Source organism: Eublepharis macularius, chromosome 4 (assembly GCF_028583425.1).
Source record: "Eublepharis macularius isolate TG4126 chromosome 4, MPM_Emac_v1.0, whole genome shotgun sequence".
Lineage (NCBI taxonomy): Eukaryota > Metazoa > Chordata > Lepidosauria > Squamata > Eublepharidae > Eublepharis > Eublepharis macularius.
In genome coordinates this window covers 54,312,662-54,334,211 of record NC_072793.1, presented here as the reverse complement: position 1 = coordinate 54,334,211, position 21,550 = coordinate 54,312,662, and positions in this window count along the sequence as shown.

Genomic DNA, 21,550 nt, shown 5'->3' with positions numbered 1-21,550 from the left:
TTATGTGAATGGTACTGACCCATACTTTAAATAATTTAAAATTATTCTGTTACTTATTGTACAGGGGAAGTATTCTAGTTTTTTAGAGTGGAATCTTCTTTTTCTGTAGGACTTCTGAGTTGCGTAATGCCAGCAAAAACATAGCATCATTAATCAGAATAATAAATTAATCCACTATCTCAAAAGACAGATTTTCAACCCTCTGTTTTCTTTTTATGATAACCACATCTTTCATGTGACCTCACCTCCATTTCTGCATGATGAATATTCACATCGTAGCATTTTCCTTTCAAATGCTGCATTTTTGTTTCTATGAGTGCATTTGATTTTGCTGAAGCCCAAACTTCACGATGGCTCTTCCTATTTTCCTCATTTCCATTCTAAAAGTTTAGTCTTCACCACAGCCTTATTGCAGTGTATTTACACTATACCCTGAAAGGGATGAATAGCAAGCCTAAGAGATAAAGGCTGAGACAGTCACGGTCTTCCAGAAGATTACTCACTGGAGGAAACGTATTACCCTGCAAGAGCGCTCTCAACATGTTTTTGTGGTTTTTCCTCTATCCCTATTCCCAACTGCTATTATTGTTATTGGGTAAAGGGACTTTCACAAAGTAAGCGCTTCTAACCTCCATTGACTTGCGGCAGATTTTAAATAGTGACCTTGAAACAGGAACATGCTAAGGAGAAAAAGGCTTTTTATCCCACCTTACAACAGCAGGAGCCATATGTGAACTTCACCACCTTAACAAAAACTGAAGTTGTTTTATTTTGCCCTTAGCTTTTTTCACAATGCATTTTCTCCCAGCTTGGACCCACTCTAGTGGGAAGAAGGAAACTAAAAGAGAGCTGTTAGGATGATGGGTCATTCCCCTGCTGCAATCTCTAATGCTTCAAGGGTGCATTGCAGACTGTAAAGAATTTATATTTTTATTAGATTTACTCCATATAGTATCTGAAGCCATTTGGGATAGATAAGAGAACTAATTATTTAAGCAGATGTACAGCTGATACCTTACAAGCCTTTCCCCCCACCATCAGCCTTCCTTCCTATCCAAAATTCTGAAAAAAAAATACTTTCAGCAATGGGCAAAACTGTTCAGAAAACCTGCCCTGCTTTTCAGCCAATTCTAGAAATTGGACCACAAATAGACTCCAATGCAGTTCAGATCATGGATCAATTAAAGGATTTTATACCTCTATTGATCAATGCATAAATTTGTTGGCATGTTTTATATGTAAACAGCTTTCAGATTAAGACCTCTATTTGTAGCCAAAGTATAAACTTCTCGTTATATATGAAACTTACTATTATTCAGTTTATTCAGATGAAAAAATGTTATTTAGATATTCGTACAACTTTTGCATAGCATCATTTGGTCAGACTGTGCATGTGTGTTATGGTATTGGGTGAAGTTTTAGGTAAATAACGACTTGAGTTAAAATATGAACTAAAACTGAAGCAGGTATACCTGAATCCAGGATCTAGTGAGGTCAATGCATGCAGCCAGCACTGTGTAATGGTTAAAGTGTCAGACTAGGACCTGGGAGATGAAGCTTCAAATCTCTTCTCTGCCACGGAAGCTTGCTGGGTGACCTTGGGCCAGTTACTTTCTCAGCCTAAGCTACCTCACTGGACAGTTTTTGTGAAAATAAATGGAAGGATAATATTGTAAGTCTAGGGCTACCAGACCCCTACCACCCTACCACCCCGCCCCCATCTACCTGGCCAGCGGGAGGGGGGCACGCACCTTCAATGCCTGCCCCCCTGCGGTGCTGCGCACCCCTGTGCACAGCAGCCAGGATCAGGCCTGTTTTGGCCTGGATCGGGGCCCATGTGGAGCGCGGGAGCATTCCTGCGCTCCGCAAGGGCCCACAAAAGACCCAATCCATGCCAAAACGGGCCCAATCCTCACCAAAACAGGTGCAGATCGGCCCCTTTTTGGCACAGATCGGGCCCATTGTGGGCCCCTGCAGAGTGCAGGAATGCTCCCATGCTCCACAGGGGCCTTAAATGGGCCTGATCCGCGCCAAAATGGACCCGATCCATGCCAAAATGGGCACGGATTGGGCCCGTTTTGGCATGGATTGGGCCCATTGTGGGCCACTGCAGAGCGCAGGAACGCTCCTGCGCTCCGCAGGGGCCCACAACAGGCCCGATCCGCGCCCAAACGGGCTGCGTGGTGACATCACTAAGTGACGTCATCGCGCTTGCAGGAGCGCGCATGCACACACACACACCTCAGCTAAGAGCCAGGCCCCAATCTCCCGCTGGGAGATCGAGGGGGCCTGGCAACCCTATGTAAGTCCCCAGTGTTATATAAATATCTAAGTAATAAAATGCACCTTTTCTGATGGCAGTCCTTCATGTCTCATGAGGGGGGGATGGGCAGCATCAAAGGGCAGTGGCTGAAAAGTCCTGGTATGTGTATGCAATGCAGCATGTGATGTTTGGGACCCTGCCCCCTCCATATATGTGTATAACTGAATATTTGAGAACCAATTACTTGGCTGTAGCATCAACTAGTGAATGAAAAAGTAAGAAAACCCTTTAAGCGAGAGTTCTCTGACTGGGAAGAGCCATATTAGTGGACTGCCTTAATAAAGAATCTGCAATTAAAAGGGATCTCAAGCAACAATGCTGGGAAATATCTCTGCATAATTTCTGGGAGACTTGCTACCACAGAGAGGGATAGGAGACACCACCACTGGTGAAGATGGACCAATTGTCTAACTCAGTATGGATCGATAGTGTTCAGTTTGTTCATGTAAGGGGATGATGGAATAACATTAAACTGATTCTTATAAAATTTATTTTTTGCTTCAGTCTTGAGGAGTGGCTGACACAAAGTGACTTCAGCTGCTTCTGCTGAAATGTCATCCTGTGTACAGGAACTAAGTAGAACCTCTTAAATTATGCAGCTTTGTCCCTTGCTTCTACAGCAATGAAGTATATTGCCACATGAAATTTAGGAGATAATCACTGGTACAAACTCAGGAAAGGATGACGTAGCATAAGGGCAAGGACAGATCCTGTAGCTGGTAGGAAAGAATGAGCTCTTCCTCTATATCAGGAGGATCATGACCTTTACATAGGATCCTGTGGCTGCTTATTCAGTAAAGCTAGTGCACAATCTGCCAAAATACACCTCCCCTCCCCAGTGTTTCCATACTTCCTTCTTCACATAATCTGCCATCTTTTTTCTAGTTGCTACATAGCTGCTTCTACTGCATGAGAAATGGAAAATAAATCAAAGTCCAAACTCACAATGCCTATTTTTGACTTTTGTTTGAAAGATAAGTGAGGAAAAGTCTAATCTCTGAACAAAACTTGACATGGCAAAACCAAAGCTGAAAAACTGATGTGATTTAGAAGAACCAGCTCCCTGTGGCAGTAATTCTAGAATTGTCCTTTAAACAACATACTACATTTATTTTTCTGAACCACTGAAGGTATTCTAGAAATGAAGGAAAGTATATTTGACTGTTATTTAGCACTTGAAAATACCTCACAGGAATTTATGCACTCACTATGACTTAAACCAACCCCAGTGTGCTAAAATGTTCTACGAACAAAAGATGCATCATTTTGTGGGGAGGAGGGAGAAGTTGTAATAACCAACATTTGTCTTGATCATTTCTGACATTTTACCTCTTATACAATACCCTCTTTAGGGAGTGGAAATAAATAGCTTTTTGCCTCAAGAATAGTTGGTGAGCTGAATGTATTTGGTTTTGTTCTGGCCCCATTGTATACTTAGAAAGAAATATTTTAGCATGATGTGATCAAAAGTCCAGACTGATGTGATTAAAAATGACATCAAGCAGCAGCTGCATCAATTTATTCTTGTATGAACTGAACATTAGGCATCATAAAGGAAATTGCCAGTTGAAGGACTTCAGTTGCCATTCCCCCCCTTTGTCAGAACTGCATCTTGTAGTTTTCTAACAAAGGCAGCAATCTAGAAACCAGTTAAATTGTAGTTCTTACATTTCAGTCAACATTTGACCAAAATTGGCTTAAATTCAATTACTCTAGTTTAACTGCTTCATAAATTGAACTGGTTTGCAGATCTTTTTGTTGAAGTGGTGTTTGACAAAAGAAGTCTAATACTGAAGCGCAGATCATATCATATTTTACCAGTTGTTAATGTTTAAAGAGAAAGCGGCTAGGGATCCAACTTGCTATAAGGCATCTCTCTCTAGGCCAGAATCCTTGATGAATAGGAAGCGTTTCAGGTTATTCAGTCATGAAACAAAGGAACTTTGCATGAGCTGAGAGGTGGACTCTTGTTACTGCTTCACAGCTTCTGCACTCTAGCACTCAAAATACTAATAATGAGAACTGGTTCCTATTAAGCTCAGAATTTACAATTCCAAGAGAATTTTGGATGTTTCAAACAAATTATACTTTCCAACATTCTGGCTTAAGCTTCTTCTCCAAATTTTGAAATCCTTAGGTGAAGGGCACTTTCACACTCCCACCTTATCCCAAATTGAATAATCGATTGCTGCCCTGTTTTTCTTTTTTAAACAAGGTGAGAATATTTCTGTTAGCAAAATGACCACATATTTATATGGTCCCCATCCCTCTCCCCCGCATTTTTCTTAGCAACCAGTGATGGTTCCTACTCATTACCATTTTAAGGGGAAACAGAGAAGCTTAAGTTGTTCTGAGTGGCTTTACACATCGTGAGGGGAAAAGGAGAGGCTTCAGGTGTGTTCTCCTCCCCCCGCCATAGCGTTTTGAAGCCTTCATTAACAGGCAATTGACCACTTAATTTTACCTGCTTTGCAACTGCCTGCTTTGCCTACTCTGGAAACCAGCAGAGACCAATTGAATAACAAAAATGGCAAGCTAATTGACTAGCTGACAACTGCAATCTGTGTCTGCTAATTGGGGGACTCAAATGCTTTCCTGTACCAAGAAAAAAAGGCGGGAAAAGGAGAGGGGAGCATTTCAAAGTGAAGCAGACATTTCCATTTGCAGTTTATTATGATTCAAAAACACAATAAAAATAAACAAACAAACCTCAGGAAAAAACATATTCTAAAAAACAGGGATCAACCTTACATAAATGCCAGAACGACAATGAATACCTTGAAAAAATCCATTTGCTTTCAGAAGCCAAAAAACTTTGGTGTGTGAAAACTGGCTTTGGAACCAGCCTTGCCAGGGGTAGTCTTAAATATGACATGTTGTATTGTTTATTTCCTACAGTACAGACACATTTGAGAAGGCAGCATGGTATACTCTGATCTCATTGGATCTTGGAAGCTAAGCAGAGTCAGTGCTTGGATGGATGATCAACAAAGACGACTCTGCAGAGGAAGAAAATGGCAAACTATCTTTTCTCACTTTTCTCACTTGGGGTAGCCATAAGTCATTTGTGACTTGATGGCATATATGCATGCATTCACAGACCCATTTCATACATTACCAAGGAAAACTTTCTGCCCAGGATGGAAAATTCTTGAAGATTTGGAGATGGAACCTGGGGAGGGTTGGATTTGGCGAAGGACATCAGTGGGGTTTAGTGTCAAAAGTTCCACCTTCCAAATTGCTTTCTGTAGTCTAGAGATCACTTGTAATTTTGGGAGATCTCCAGGTCCCATATGGAGGCTGACAATCCTAGGTCTATGTTGTAGCATCAAACACTCAGGTCCAATGTTTTACTATTATTACATTACTAAAGCAATGTTTCTGCTAGTCCTTAATCTGAGCAATTAAACAAAGTCATGTAATGGTCCAGGAACTGCATTGTACTAAGAGCTTGCCGATAACTTATCTGGCAAAATGCTTATCAAATACCATTCCACTGGATCCATCCTCATGTCCCAGTTCAGCTAGAAGAAAAATCAACCCAGCATTGAGTGCCAGCATTTTACAGTCAACAGGTCTTAGGGGCACACTGTAGATGGGCAACAGTAGATGGATCATGCGTTCTCATGACAATTTCTACCATTCCAAGGGGGGGGGGAGAGCGGACAAGGCGTAAAAGAATAGCTTCTACAGATTCGTTTCAGATAGGTAGCCATGTTGCAGCACAACAGCAGGTTTTGAATTCAATGGCTCCTTAGAAACCAATAAGATTTTCAGGGTATAAGCTTTCGAGAGTCAAAACTCCCTTCTGCATCTAAAGAATTGAAAGGAAGCTACAACCTCCAGTATGTAAGCATGGAGCAAGGATGTTAATGATAGGATATTCCGGAGGCGGTTAATACATAATAATACATAAGTCAGCAGCTACTTGATGTCACTTAACACGCAAACAAATAGTTTTATGAGCACTTTCATTATTTTATGTATTATAAATTAATTTTATTTTACAGAAAGTAGGCCGATGTGAACATAATTTATTTTGGATGAATACATATACTTCATTTTACAAATTCAAAGCAGCAAGAAATCATTTATTCTTTGTTACAACTGTAAGATATTTTATGCCCTCCTTTTCTGTCATGAGTTACAGTGATAGTATTTTAAAATAATCTACAGTCATACGGCCACCATTCTACTCAAATAGGGTCACCAAGGTGGTGAACATTAAAACTGTAAAAAATTTAAAACAACATTTTAAAAAGTATAAAAATGCTCCCTAGCCCTTGGCAAGCCCGATCCCATCTCATCAGGTCTTAGCAGCTAAACAGGGTTGGCCTTGGTTAGTAATTGGATAGGAGACCTCCAAAGAAGACCAGGGTTGCAGAGGCAGACAGTGGCAAACCATCTCTATTAGTCTCTTGACATAGAAACCCCACCAGGGGTCACCATAACTCAGCCATGTCTTGACAGCACACTCCACCATCACCATTTTGTATAGGTTGCTATCTCTTTTTAAGCCCCCTAAGACAGTGGCCCTTTTCACACTGCTTACCTTGACTCGCAACGACGCGGAACATCATGCTAAAAACACGGAAGATCGCGTTTTCTCGCGTGAGATTTGTGCGACATCGCACAACGTGAATCTTCCATGTTTTTAGCGCGATGTTGCGCATCATTGCGAGTCAAGGGGAGCAGTGTGAAAAGGACCAGTGTCTGATAGTGTTCCTCATGTGAGGTCTTTGGCTCTTAAGAAACAAGATTCATAGTTTGATAAAGAGTATAGATTTATTAAAAGAGAGAGACGGCAGAAACACAGGGAACTTAAGATTAAAACCACTATATCTGATCTAAGGGAATTTTTGGATGTTAAGAGATATTATAGAAATTTAATAAGATATAAGAAAGAAAACTGGGTATGTTTAATCCAGGCTGTAAAGACTAATGATAACATTTTGGATTTTAATAATAGTGGTATTAGAGCCCATAATTCCTTTTTGCATTCAATCAGAAGTCTGGGAGTCATACTTTAAGATTTTTTTGCTATCTCTAGTGGATTTTCTATTTATGATTCAGTTGAACCAGCTTGTCCTAAGGTGACCCCTTCTCAAGTTGAAAGTTTGCTCCAGTGCCTCCGTTTTGGGGAAGGCCCCTGGAGTAGATCTTACTTCAAATGAATTCTTCAAGTTAAACCCACCCTGATGGGAAGAGATTCTTTCCCCCTGTGTTTTCACAGATAAATGTATCTGTGAAAGGCATAAATGTATCTTGGAGGAATAAAATAGTTCCAGTTTTTAAGGAGGGTCAATGCTTGGATCCAAGCAGTTACTGACCAGTTAGTCTGCTGTTGTGTTGGGCAAATGATATCCTTTACTAGCAACAAAGCCCACTGTGGGGAAAAATACAAAGGGCTCTAGAAAGGGGAGGGAGGCCAGGCAGGCATTCCCTCCTCCTCCATCACTGATCTCAGCTGGATGAAGGCAGGGGGGTGGGCATGGCCACTTCCTCTGCACCTGATCCTGACCAAATGAATGGGGGGCGAGCATTGTCACCTGCTATGCATCTGATCCTGGCCCGGTGAATGGGGGGTGGGTATTGCCTCCTGCTCTGCACCTGATCTCAGGGGGGGGTGAGTATTGCCATCTGCTCGGCTGGGTGAAGGGAGGTGGGCATTGCCACCTGCTCCGTGGCTCATCCCAGCTGGGTGAAGGCAGGAGGGGGCATTGCCAACTGCTCTGCTCCTGATCCCACCTGGGTGACAGTGAGTTGAGGACATTGCCACCTGCACTGCTCCTGATCTTAGCTGGGTGAAGGCGGGAGTGGGTATTGCCACCTGCTTTGCTCCTAATCCAAGCTGAATGAAGAGGGGATGAGCATTTCCATCTGCTCTGCTCCTGATCCCTGCTGGGTGAAGGCAGCAGGTGGGCATTGTCACCTACTCCACTCCTGGTCCCAGCTGGGTGAATGCGGGAGGGACGACATTGCCACCTGCTCCCCTCCTGATCTTAGCTGTCTGAAGGGCAAGCAGGCATTACCACCTGCTCCACCCCTGATCCCAGCTGGGTGAAGGCAGAGGGTGGGCATTGCCACATGCTTTGCTCCTCATCCCAACTGGCTGAAGGTGGGGGCAAGCATTGCCACCTGCTCCGCTCCTGATCTCAATCGGGTGAAGGGGAAGCGGGCATTGCCACCTGCTTTGCTCCGGGCTGGGGAAAGGGTGGGCAGATATTGCCATCTGCTCTGCACCTGATCCCACCTGGATGAATGTGGAGGGCAGGCATTGTCTCCTGATTTGCTCCTCATCTCAGCTGGGTCAAGGCAGGAACAGGCATTGCCTCCTGCTCTTCTCTGGATCCCAGCTGGGTGAAGTCCGGGGAGGCAGGCATGGCCACCTGCTTCGCACTCGATTTTGGCCTGAGCTTCCTGCTGTGGCACACTGTCTGGAGGTCTGGCTGCCTCATCTGGGCTTCCCTCCACAGCAGCAACTCACAAATATTGAGTTGTCTTGAATACACTTAGCCTTTTATATTGTAGGATATTTACTGGGAATTTTAACTGATTGGCTCGAAGAAGTGATATAGTAGGTCATGAACAGATAGGGATCGGGAAAGGTAGTTCAGCTTCTGATCATTTTTAGTGATATACCATCTGGTATAAAAGTATATTATATTCATCTCTCAAATATTTTCCTCAATGCAGGTTTTATGCTGATTTGAAATGGGTTTTGATACCATTCCTAGAAAAAGACTCTGGGAAAAGCTGTGGCATACTGTGATTAACTAAAGACTGCTCTGGCTTACATAGCAACTCCATGCAGATCTCACAGCACAGATTCACTATGGTCTTAGCAGCAGGCTTGTTAGCAGTCATACCTTTCTTCACACTGAAAGAACAGTTTATGAATATGGACATATCATAAGCCTTTTCGCCCATGTGCTTCAAGCACCAAACATGCTGCCTGGCTAAGCAGAACTCTGACTGGAGATGGAAAATTATTGGAATGTGAGTCATGAGGCAGGACTGCACTGCCTCTTTTTAGGGCCTAATCCCTGCCTCCTTTTGCCCTGGGAAGCACTACCCCATGTGACAGAGAGTGACATTTGACCCCCCCCCTCCCATGAACTTGAGAAGTCCCATGAACTTGAGATCATGCAACCCCTCTATGAGCTTATCTCACCACCCTGGATCAAGACTAATGGGTTTTGAGCTTGTGAGATGCTCAGGTGGGAAGTTGTGGGCACCCCTGCACCCCAGCTTCCTATAGGGTCCTAAGGGGGGTCATGTGGCACCTCTATGTGCTTGTCATGACCTCCCCTCCCACGTGACAGTTTCTGGATGTTGTTCAAAAGCACCAATGGGCATGTAGGCAGTTGTGGAGCCAGATGTTTAAATGTAGGAGCTGCTTTGTGATTACCACATTTTGTACGGCTGCTGGAGCTTTTGTAAGATGGAAGAGGAACCTTTGTATGAAGAAATGCAACCTATACAGGAGTGTATCCAAGAGCTGCTCGTGGAAACCTTAGAATCTCTGCCAGAAGAGGAACCAGTGTTAAAGAAATGGGCATGGTACTCAAACCTTTGAAAGAAACAACACTGCCATGTGTATAGACTCTTTACCCTAACATAAGTACTAAGAATACGGGAAGCGGGAAAGTGGAAACAGAGAATAGTGTACCAAGCTGTTTTTCCTTTGCAGATAGGAGAACTTAACTATGCAACACTGGCTGAGGATGTCAAGGAGAACAAGTCTGATTCTGTTGCAGATTCTGCAATCACACAGCATATTGTTAAGAAGGCCTCAGAAGTTTCCAATAGTGCAAAAGTGAAGGATGTAGAGGGACAGGCAGCCCCATTGAAAGAAGCTGTAAAGCCCCACATTCAAGTCTTAATCCCCGATGTAAGTATGAAAAGGGGGGGGGGGTCTGAAAGAATGTAGGGGGCTAGGGAAACAATTCTAAAAAGCTTTTCTTTTCTCTATTCATATAGTCATTAGATGTGCTGATCAAGTATGCTTTACTAGATGAGGAGCCTGTGGGTACGCCCACTGGGAATTGCACTGACAGCTCTGAAGATTAGTGTTACCTGAAATCTTCTGTAAAGAAGAGGTTTAGAAAGAGAAGACCTAAGCCATATTTCTGCAGTTATCCCTGTTGTGATTCTGATTGTGCAGATGACTCGGAGAGACCATGCCTGGCATTCTGCTGTCTTAGATGCTGCAATTCTTCTGAGGAATGGTCAGTAACAGAAACAGACTATAGTAATTTTGAACCTGAGCATTTAGGAGCAGCAGGTGACAATGCTCTCATGAAATTGGCCCGGAGGGGGTGGGGAAACAATCCTAAAGTGCAGACCGATGAAACTGCACCCAAGAATCTGACCAGAGAAGTAAACTGAAGGGTGTGTTTGTGGATTGAAATCCCATAATCTGTATGCCCTCTAATAAAATACCCTTCCTGCAAGTAAAAGTGGTGAGTCACGTCATGATGCCTCACAAGGATGTATTAAAAGGTATGTACTATAATTGGGGGGAAGTGGGTAGTTTTGGTTTTGGAGAGGTGGAATCCTTCTTTTGAGAGGCTTCTAAGACTAGTAAAATATGGACTGGAAAGGATGTAAAAGACTGGCTTTTGGATCAGGATGTATACAAGCTGCATGAACCAGCAAGAGTTCATTTTAAAAGAAACAAAATTATTTGGGGGATGTGGATGAGCAATGGCAGGTTGACATAGCAGATATGCAACAGCTTTCTAAATACAACAGGGAAAAATACATTTTAATGGTGATTGACATTTTGTCTAAATACACATGGGCAGTAGCACTGAGAGACAGGATGGAGGCTGAGGTATATGAGGCTTTTAAAATATATTTAATCAGGGCCATGTCCCGTGCAAGTTACAAACAGATCAGTAGAATTTTTTTTTAAGTGAGTGTAGTATTAAAACAACACAGGGTTCACCACTTTGTGACCAACAATGAAGTCAAGGCAGCAGTGGCTGAAAGATTTAACAGGACTTTAAAGTCAAGGATGTGGAGGTATTTCATAGCCAATAATACCTATAGATATATGGGGGTGTTACAATGGCTTCTAAAGGCTGTAACCACAGCTTTCATAGAACTATGCAGATACACCCCATAGATGTTAACATCTAACTCTCTCCTGATATGGAGATGTATTTATGAGCCCCACGTTCAAAGAAAAGAAGCAAATACTGTTAAGAAAAGGAGATTGTGTGAGAGTATCAAAAACTAAACGTTATTTTGAGAAAGGTTAAGAGCAGACATTCACAGATGAAATTTTCATAATAGAAGATATCATTGGAAAAGGAGAGAGGCTCTTATTTTGGCTCAAAGATTTTGATGCTGAACTATTAGGGAGATTCTATCCAGAGAGTGGTTTACAAAGTATGTTATTATTATGCCCACAACAATCACTTTGTGAGGTGGGTGGGGCTGAGAGAGCTCTAGAGAGCTGTGACTGACCCAAGGTCACCCAGCTGGCTTCAGTCGGAAAAGTGGGAAATCAAACCCGATTCTCCAGATTAGAGTCCCAGCACTCTTAACCACTACACCAAATTGGCTCATTAACAGTTACTGGGAGTATGCAAAACAAAACGAAGTCTTCACCTACTGGCGGAAGATAAGCAATAGAGAGAAACAGATGAATCTCCCTTGGAAGGGAGATGCAAAGTGCACAACTATGAGTAACTGGACTGGAATCAATCTCAAAGAAACCAGTCAACACAATTATGCGCATGAATCTTCTGTTCTAGGAAGTGGATCTTTCCCACCTTACCCTTCTCTTGGAAGTTTTTTATGACCTTCACAAAGGCATTGTTGGGCAACTCTCAAATTAAAAAGATAGATGTTAAAAATTACACTAAAATTTGTAAAGCTTGTTCAATTAATTCTCAAAGTGTTAATGATCTTCATTGTGCACACATATTAATCTCACATGAAAAGCTACACACTTCTATGTTTAGAAGTTCAAATACATTTGGGGGGGAATCACCAAATCTTTTTGTGTCATAGCAAGTAACTAACTAACAAATGAAACAAAAGGAAGAATGCATAGCTTTTCTTATGCTCAGATTATCTCAGTTCCAACATATCCATCACTGTTATAGGTTGAAGTTTCCTGAAACCATTTTAATATAATTAACAAGCTTTGGTGAAGGAACCAATTTTTTTTAGATAAAGAACATGATGGATTTTATATGGACCATTGTTTTGTACTCATTAATTCCTACATTAAAACTGGGAGCAATTATTAGCTTTCTAGAGTGTAATGTATAATTTTGTACACTAATTATTTTATATCTGTATTACGTAGGAAACAAAACTGCTTTTTTGTAACTATATATGAAGCCTTTAAAAGGAGTCTTTGATCATTAGAATACTACAATAAATAAATTTATTACAGTAAAATATGGTGAATAAGAACTTTTAAAACAATTTCAATTATAAGAGAAACAGTGCTAAAGCTCAGGCTACATCCCAGAGAGAGGACAGGTACAGCTAAGTTTCCTTGGTAGTTGGATTGAATTTACCTCTGTGTAAATTAAAAGCTTTGCTATATCATCTCATCAGAAACACATTAATTTCCCTCTAGTTTTTATAAAATGTCCCTCTTTCCATCACTTTCATTTTTAATACCTTATTTCAGAACAAGTTATGAGGACATCAGTCTATTCAGTGCTAAAAAAGGAGAAAGTGCAGCTGAAAGCAGTGACATTTATTGACTTCAGGATCATGTTAACGAGGTGGGTGAGACAATTGCTTCCAAATATTTTTCCTTAGCTGACATCACCTCCATCCTGTCTGGATTCATCTTCAACCTGCTATCACTCTGCCACTTGACCACAGTATCTAGGAATTGGCCCAGGACAGTATTTGAAGCTTACCGTGGTGGCTTGTTCGAAGAAACTCATATATTCGGAATATGTTAGTCCACTCTAAGCATCTATTTATATATTATGACAGTATACATTATGACGGTAATACTGGAGCTACTTTCCCTATGATTTCCTCCCCTGCCACCATAGTACCATTTGAAAGGCTGAATCCACATGGATTGTGCCACGAGTCATTCCCGGGTGGGTGGACTAATGTGACGTATCTTGCGTGCAAGTTTCAACAGAGTGAGATGGAGCCATAGAAAAGCAGCTTGTGTCACAGAAAACCACATGAAGGGACCCTAACACAAATAGAATTGGAATTTAGCTCTGTTTTATTCATCACCATACGTATTTAAAAACAGGATATTTCTTTAGTTCTTTAATGACCAAAAGCTCTTTGATTTGACTTATGAAACAACCCAGGAACTGGAGAGGTTGTGTCAGGTTGGGTGTAATAAGATCAAAGTGGCTTGCCACTATCAATTGCTGGCAAGTGGTCTTCTTGGACCAGCTGAAGCTTTGAAGAACTTTTAAAGTGATTAATGAAATCTAGAAATTACTGGAGCATACTTCTTCAGGTAAGTTCACAATTGATATGAGTCCAAGGTGATCAAAGGCACTCTTGACTATAGATGTCACCTGAACATCTAAGAAATAGGTCTTGGGATACACTAACATTGCATGTTCAAATCTTCAAGATGTGCACCATAGGTTAGATAGCTACTCCATGATCAGCTAACAATCTAACCAATAGTAGCTCTGTCCTCTTTGGATTCCACTTTAGATGTGGTTAGGGAACAAACAGGAGTGTGCCATAAAGAAAAAGAACTTGATGTCTATGTAAAATTAGCATAGATTTCACTTTTATATGTCTTTATTTGTTCACAATTTATTTCCTGGCACAGATTTCTAACTTTTTAAAAAATGTTTCCCCTATCGTTTTAATGCACTAGATGTAAAACATCCAGACATAACATCATGAAACTTAATAGACAAAAAGCAGCTGAAATTCCATCCTATCTGTGTCTCAGCAGCTTTTCAATAATCACAAAACCATTATGGCTTCTCAATAATGTAAAAGGAAGATTATTTTGTGTAACTGAAAACTCCTCGGTGAAGGCTTATACAAATATTTTGCATCATTTTTTTACGATGTCATTCCCACCTGCCACCCCCCCCCCCACTTCTCCCAGAGCACAGCTTTAATATTGACCTTGGATATTGATTTTTCTCAGGATTCTGGATGAAAAAATATGACACTGTGCAATAATTGATACTAACATTGAAGTGCATTTGTGAGGCAGTTCATTTGTGATTCATGAGAATGCCCTTATGAAATGGAATGGCATATCAGCTTGTATATTCCTGTTCAAAGATTACGCAACCCCGGATCCAATCCTGCTCTCCTGCTGGTGGGAAAAGGAAGTGAGTAAGCTCTTTTTTCACTTGCTGGCCAGCAGGATACCAGCAACTCAGTTTCATCTGGGCTAAGTTTGACTTCCTTTCCCTGCCAGAATTGTAAAGCTTAAAAGTGGCCAGAGGCATTTCTGGCAGGAGAGAGTGAGAAAGAGATTGTTGGTTTTCTAGGCATACTTGGACATAACCAGAGGCTCAAGGCAAGCTCTTAAGCATTAGCTCAAGAGCTTTTGAATATATGCTGTAGCCAGTGTTCCTTGGATTAATGGTGTTCCATCATCCTGAGATATATTGTTCTTTTCTTTGATTGTTTGATGTATTTATATTGCATTTTCATGTTTTTGACTGCTTTGGGTCCCATCAGGCAAAAAAAGTGGGATATAAATATTTATATAAATAAACAAGCACAAACAGATTTCTCCAGGTGCATGTGGGGTCAAAATACCCCCACTTTTATACAGACTTCCCCAAACCATAACCATTCTAGAGGTTATACCAAACTTAAGGAGAAGGAGCAGGGAGCTAAGGAGGAGAACAGATATTTCTTTGGAAAATAGAAATACTGTTTCACTCTGGTTTCAAGTCAATGTCTCAGTTCTCTATAAAGGAGTGAAGCCAAGATAAAAGACATCAGAAGAGTATATATAATAAATAGACTTGTCCATTTTTTTGTTATTAATTATATTAATAAGGAAAATGGGAGCGTTTCACAATTATAGTATTAATATAAAAATGAAACAAATTCCCCATCTAACAGTATATATATATATAAAAAAACCACATGTTTTTCTTTCCTTTTGTTTAGGGGCTTTCCTTTCTATCATTCGTCTGTGCTGTGTTTTCCTAAAGGGCATAAAGCTTCCTTAGGGGGAGGGTAAGAGAGCCTCTGGGTTTTCCTGATTGTTTGCAGATTGCAGCCATTAAGATTACATATATATGTGAGGTAGTCCAATTCTGAAGAACACGGGGTGGGATTTTGAATCAGGTAAGAGATAGTTTCACATAAAGCAGCTTGCCTATTTCTAGGAATCTCAGAGAGAGAAATCGTTTCCAGGGTTTTTTTTGTGTCAAAGTATAGTACACTATTTTATACAATATTATTCCTTTTTACTTTCTTAGTTTTCTTCATGAATATAGTTTCTGTTTTGTGTGTGTGTTCTCTAATTCTTTCTGAAGCATTTTACTGTTTTCACTTGGGTCTTCCCTCCCCCCCCCCATTTTATAATTTGATTTGTGTCTATATCTTGCATCCTCCTAATATTGCTGGCTATTTGGTGGTCAGTTTTTTATTTAATCCCCACCTCAGTCTTATTTGCTTCATTTCTTTTTTATTAAGTGTTTCAGTGTGTGACTTGCTATAATTAATTGTGTGTTGCCTGAATGTGTCTTTGTCCTATTGACCTCTTTTGATTTTATGTGTGCTCCGTTACCATTGAAGCTGCTGAGGTGCTTTAGAAATTACAATTAATTTGAGATTTTTCTGTCTTGTGTAACATGCAGTGCAATCCTAAACAAAGTTACGCCAGTCTAAGCCCATTGATTTCAATGGGCTTAGACTGGAGTAACTCTGCTTAGGATTGCACTGCTAGTCTGTACACAACTTTTAAAACATTTTTCAAAAAAATACTTAATCATGCACAAAGTCACATATATTTCATACACATATTACAATATCTTATCTGACATCTGTGCGCAAACACAGCATATAATTACTGGCAGAGGATCTTCTGGTTCTGATAGAGTATGCAGCATGGGCCGATTCCAGATGGGCATAAATAGAGCAAGTGCTTTCGCTTTTTCAGCGATCTCACTCATAAAAACCCGCAATTTCCCGTCCCGTCTTACCTGCGGTCCATGGCGCTCGGTTGCGCTCTATAAGCGGATGGTGTGAACGCAGTATTGCGGGTTTGCACACTTCTGGATGCTTCGTCGCAGCGGAGAGGCCCTCCCCTTTCCCTCCTTTCTTTGCCGGCCGGCCGGCAACAATATTCCCTTAATTTTTTTTTAAACCGTGCGCCATTTGCACACTCGCACATTTGCGCACATCAAACTGCGCAAATGTGCACAAACACACAAATGCACAAAAGTGCACAAATGTCGACGCTGCGTATTCGCATACCTGCACATTTGCGCATTTGCGCAAAACACGTAAAAAAATTTTTTAAAAAAAAAACGAAATGCGAACCAATGAAGGCCCCTGACGTCAACTGTGACGGGGAGGAAACAACCAATCCCGGGTACCTCAGTTGGCTGTGCGAACATCCGGAAGCGGGATGGCATGGCACGCTGCGAGACAAAGCGGATGGAGACGAAAGTGAACGCGTGGCTGGTAAGCGATTATTTCCGCAGAAAAACTGCAATTTCTGGCCATCTGGAATCGGCCCTGGTGGAGGCAGCTCTGGCAGAGGGAAAGAAAGAGGAAGGGGTGGTTTTGAAAAGGTAGAAGCAGCCAACAGTAGTGGCAGTCATCCCAGCAATGTAAGCCCCCCACTGCAAGCTCAAGCACCCCTTTTCAAGCTAAGTGGCTGTAGTACCAATTCCTCAAATGTGTTTTATGTTTTCTGTCAATTCTCCCATAGATTTTAATGTTAAACATGGACACTTTTCATTGCCTCAAAAGGGGGACCCCTTATCTGTCTAAAAATTAGCAATGGGTTATCCTTGAGAAATACTATGACACTCCCCCCTGCCCAAATTCTGTCATTTAGATAAAAATCAGGAAGGCGTAGCCTAAGAAGGGTTTTTTTTTTCTTCCATTGAAACCAATGGGAAACAATAACAAAAGAGAATTAGGAAAATGAAACAACAATAATGAGACAATAATGAAACAAAGCCATATGTAGCAGTACAAAATATATAAGCCAGAAATACACACAGAAATTGCTGTTTCATTTCATTAAAGCAGCCTCCACAAGCGTGAACCAAATCCAGGAAACCCAGCTATAAAGAGATCCTCCCACTTAGGTTTTTTCTTCAAGTTCCAATGCTTACCAGCCATGCAACATAAACACATTTTTTCTCTGTATTGATTTCCTGGAAATGGAATTTCTCCCTTTCAATCACCCCTTGCAAGGGAGGAGCAAAGTGCAATCCAAGCAAATCCAAACTGCAGACAGCTGCCATTCTCCTTCTTCCCTTTTCCCTCCTTTCTCCTTCACCCCTTATTGTGGGCTGGATATTTCCCCCCCCCTTGTAAAATAGGAAAGTTCTGGCTTGCTCAGGTGCAGTACAATTCAAGCTCCCCTTCTGCATAGGCCTCTCTTGCAGCTCTGAGCCCCTTGCCTGTACAGGTTGTAACTGAGCTTTCTGAACTGAGGTAGGCTTTGCAGAAGCTGAGGTATGCTTTGCAGAAGATTCCAGCTTGTAAATTATTTTCTTGCACTTGATCAGGTCCACATCTGGTCAAGTTGTTGCAAACAGTCTGCTTTTCTTTTATCACCATGCTCCTCCTCTGTCCCCTCCCCTCTCTGTGTTTTTTTCACTTCCAGTCTATCTCCCTTCCAATCAGATTGCTGCAAGGGAAGAGCAAAGAGCACTCTCAGCCAGTTCCAAGTTGCCATTCTTCTACTCCCCGTCTCTCCTTTTTTTCTTGTAAAAGTAATGTGCAGCTGTGCAGAGAGGAACTTGCTTGAGGGGGAGGTCTGCAAAATTAACCCCCTTTGTTCATCAGCTTAAAATTTAGGAGGTACTTAGATTAGAGGGAGATCTGTGTTCTATGAAAATTTGGTGCTATTATCTTTATAAACAGCTGCCTCTCACCCTTGAATAGATGTCTCTTTTAAAGTAAGTGCCCTGAAAGAGAAAAAAAACATGAATTTTACTCCCTAAATCATAATATCCTACCCAGAAATAAGCAATAATGGTACACATTTCTCCTGATGTCTGGATCAGAATTTATAATGAAATTCTTCTCACTACACACACATAGTGTTCAGAGGAACATGCATATAAAGAGTTACATGAGAAAAGAAAAGGAAGCCTCTGGCTGCGAGGGAATTCTGCATCTGCCAATAGCTACAAGGATAAGTGAGAGGAGATGTAAATAAGGCGGAAAGGAAAGTTTCCGGAAGGAAGAAGTGAAAAGAGAAGGAGTTACCTATCCTCATTCTGCTGAGCTGTGTAGAGTATGTTATCTACTTTTATGGCCCAAAGATTGAGAGAGGAGGACCTCAGGGAGTGCTCCTGAGAGTCCCAAGGAAAAGCTTGGCTGGTTCCAGAAGAGAATAGTGGAGTGAGAGCCAAGCTACACATGACGAATGACACTTGAACGGCAAGTGGATTGAGTGGAGCGCAAGTGAACAGGGAGAAATACACTTGCCATTCAAGTGTCATTCGTCATGTGTAGCTTGGCCCTGAGTCGCCTCTGAGCCATAGAGGGAATTAGGCTGCCTGCCTTTGTCTAGCACATGAATAGTTATAGGAACCCACACAAAATAATATCAAAGAAATAATTGTAATGTCCAGGAATTAAGGTTGAGTCCAGGGTACGAATCTGTGGATTTCTTGACTTTGAGCAAACTAGGAAGAGGGTTCCCAAAAAGGTAAAAAAAGGTGATTGCCTCTAGGAATAGCAGGCAGAAAGGGCTGGCAGGGTGGAGGCTTCACCTATTCTTGACAGGTTGTTAGGAGACATTCAGACAAGGTAATATAAGTAATTAAGCCTATCTGGCTGCTCAATAGTAATTAGATTTGTGCTCCAAGACTTGTCCTTGCTGATGAGATTGCATTAATAGATATAGATGGGTGCAAACCCCTTTGGCGATGGGTAGGCAGGCAGGTTTCCCATCAGTGAATCAGAACTGAACCACAAGACATGCATTATACATGGCAGGTCTGTGCAAGTTTATATGGGAAGTGTAGTGAGAGACTCCTTCCCTCTCTGCCACTGCTCACCGCCTGTCAGCTTCAGGCTCCCCTAGCTGGCTGAAGAGCTGGAGGAAGCCAGCAGCAGCAGCCATCGTGAATCATTCTTCTGGGCACAAGCCTGCCAGATGTGAAGGCCCCCAAGGACAGTTTGGGGGCAGGCAGCTGCTGCTCTCTCCCAGGGTGCCCTGTGTCGGGGCTGCCTGCCCCTGGGGACTTGTTCCAGAGACAGCTGCTGCATTGGTGAAGCTCCAGCAGAGGGATCTGCTGCTGCTGCTCTGACATGCCCTCGCTCCAGTTTTCCTCCAGGAGCTTGGAGGCAGGGGAAGGGCATTTCAGAGCAGCAGCAGATCCCTCTGCTGTTGCTGTGGCTGGAGCTTTGCCAACATGGTGGCTGTCTCCAGAGCAGCTCCCTGGAGGTGGGCAGGCAGCCCACTGGATGCAGGGTGCCCTGGGAGACAACAGTAGCTGCCTGCTCTCGAACGGTCTTTGTGGGCCCTTGTGTCTGATGGGCTTGTGCCTGGAAGAATGATCTGTGATGGCTGCTGCTGCTGGCTTCCTCCAGCTCTTCAGACAACAAGGGGAGCCTGAAGTTGAGAGGCAGTAAGCAGTGGTAGAGTGGAGAAGGAGTCTCCCACTACACTTCCCAGGTACACTTGCACAGACCTGCCACATGTAATGCATCTCTTGTGGTTCGGCTCTCAGTCTTCCACACAAAGTTATGGCCACTCATTAGCTTAGTATGAGGAGAGCCTTGGCCTTACTTTCTTCAAAGTATAGCATTGCTAGTTCCTAAAATGGTTGCCAAAAAGAATTAAGCCAAGATGGAATCAGAGCAGACAGCATGCATCTGGGAATGCAGTTTGGTAACACCTGCTTGCCTGCACGTGAGTGATGGAGACTGGAGATGATTAATGTGAGAACACATGCACTCCATTTTGCAGTGGAATGCTGAACATAAAATGGAAGGATTTGTCCCTTGTCATGGGAATGAAGCTGCTAAGTACAGGGACACATGGCAGCAACCGACAACAGCCGAATACAAAGAAATAAGTGAACAAAAAACAGGGGTTTTAAAATGTTGCTGCAAGGGTTGGAGTGCTCTCCTGCTTGGCTGCTGGCCTACCACCCTGCTATCACTTTTCCAGCCAGTTTCCTGCCACAATCTAGGCCTGGTGACACTTGCCTTCTTTTGAGCCCATTGTTGTTTGTGTGTGTAGAGTACTTGAAAAAAAACCTCAGTGGATCAATGGTTTAGAGGAATGTGGACTAATGGTTTGGTTTAATTGCAAAAATAGTTGCCCTAGAGACTCATTTCCCCAACCCTCATGAAAAGAATAGTGCTTGCATGTGCAGCCAATGCTTGCCTGGATGCCCTCCCCAAGCACTCTTTAGGGTCTGTAAACACTGAATACCATTGTTATGTGCATTCAAACTCAGTGGGTTGATGATTTAGAGGGAGGACTGTGTTTTGTGTGATTTTGGTCCCATTAACTGCAAAAACAGCTGTCCTGAAAAGCCTTGAAGGCCTCATTGTAAAGAATGGGCCTGAAACTCATGATGATGAATAAAAATGGATTAAAGCCAAAGCAGCAATGCCCACCTCCCCAAAAAAACAATAATGGTAAATAGCTTTAAAAAATTCAAAACTGTAAAAAAAAAAATCTCATTGTACACCTCTAGCACATGAAACTGTAAAAGAACCATGTTCTAAAATGATGCTAAATTTCTTACTAATTGATCAATAGAAAGGTACTATCAGCACTTCTCTTTAAGATTCTGGGTCTCTGGTAATACATATAAAGATGCTTTATCTTCACATCATATCATGTAGTACAATGCAATTTACTCCAACTTTCAGATTTTAGGCAGGTAGAGATCTTCCTAGTCCTTCTAGCCATGACTCTTTAACTTGAGATGTCAGGTATAGAACATTCAGAATTTGTATACTAATTATGTGTGTATCTAGGTGAATACCCAATGATTTTTGTTGTTGTTTCTAATAACAATAATACATAATTTACTTGCATTAATGTAAACCTTGCTCCTCTATATT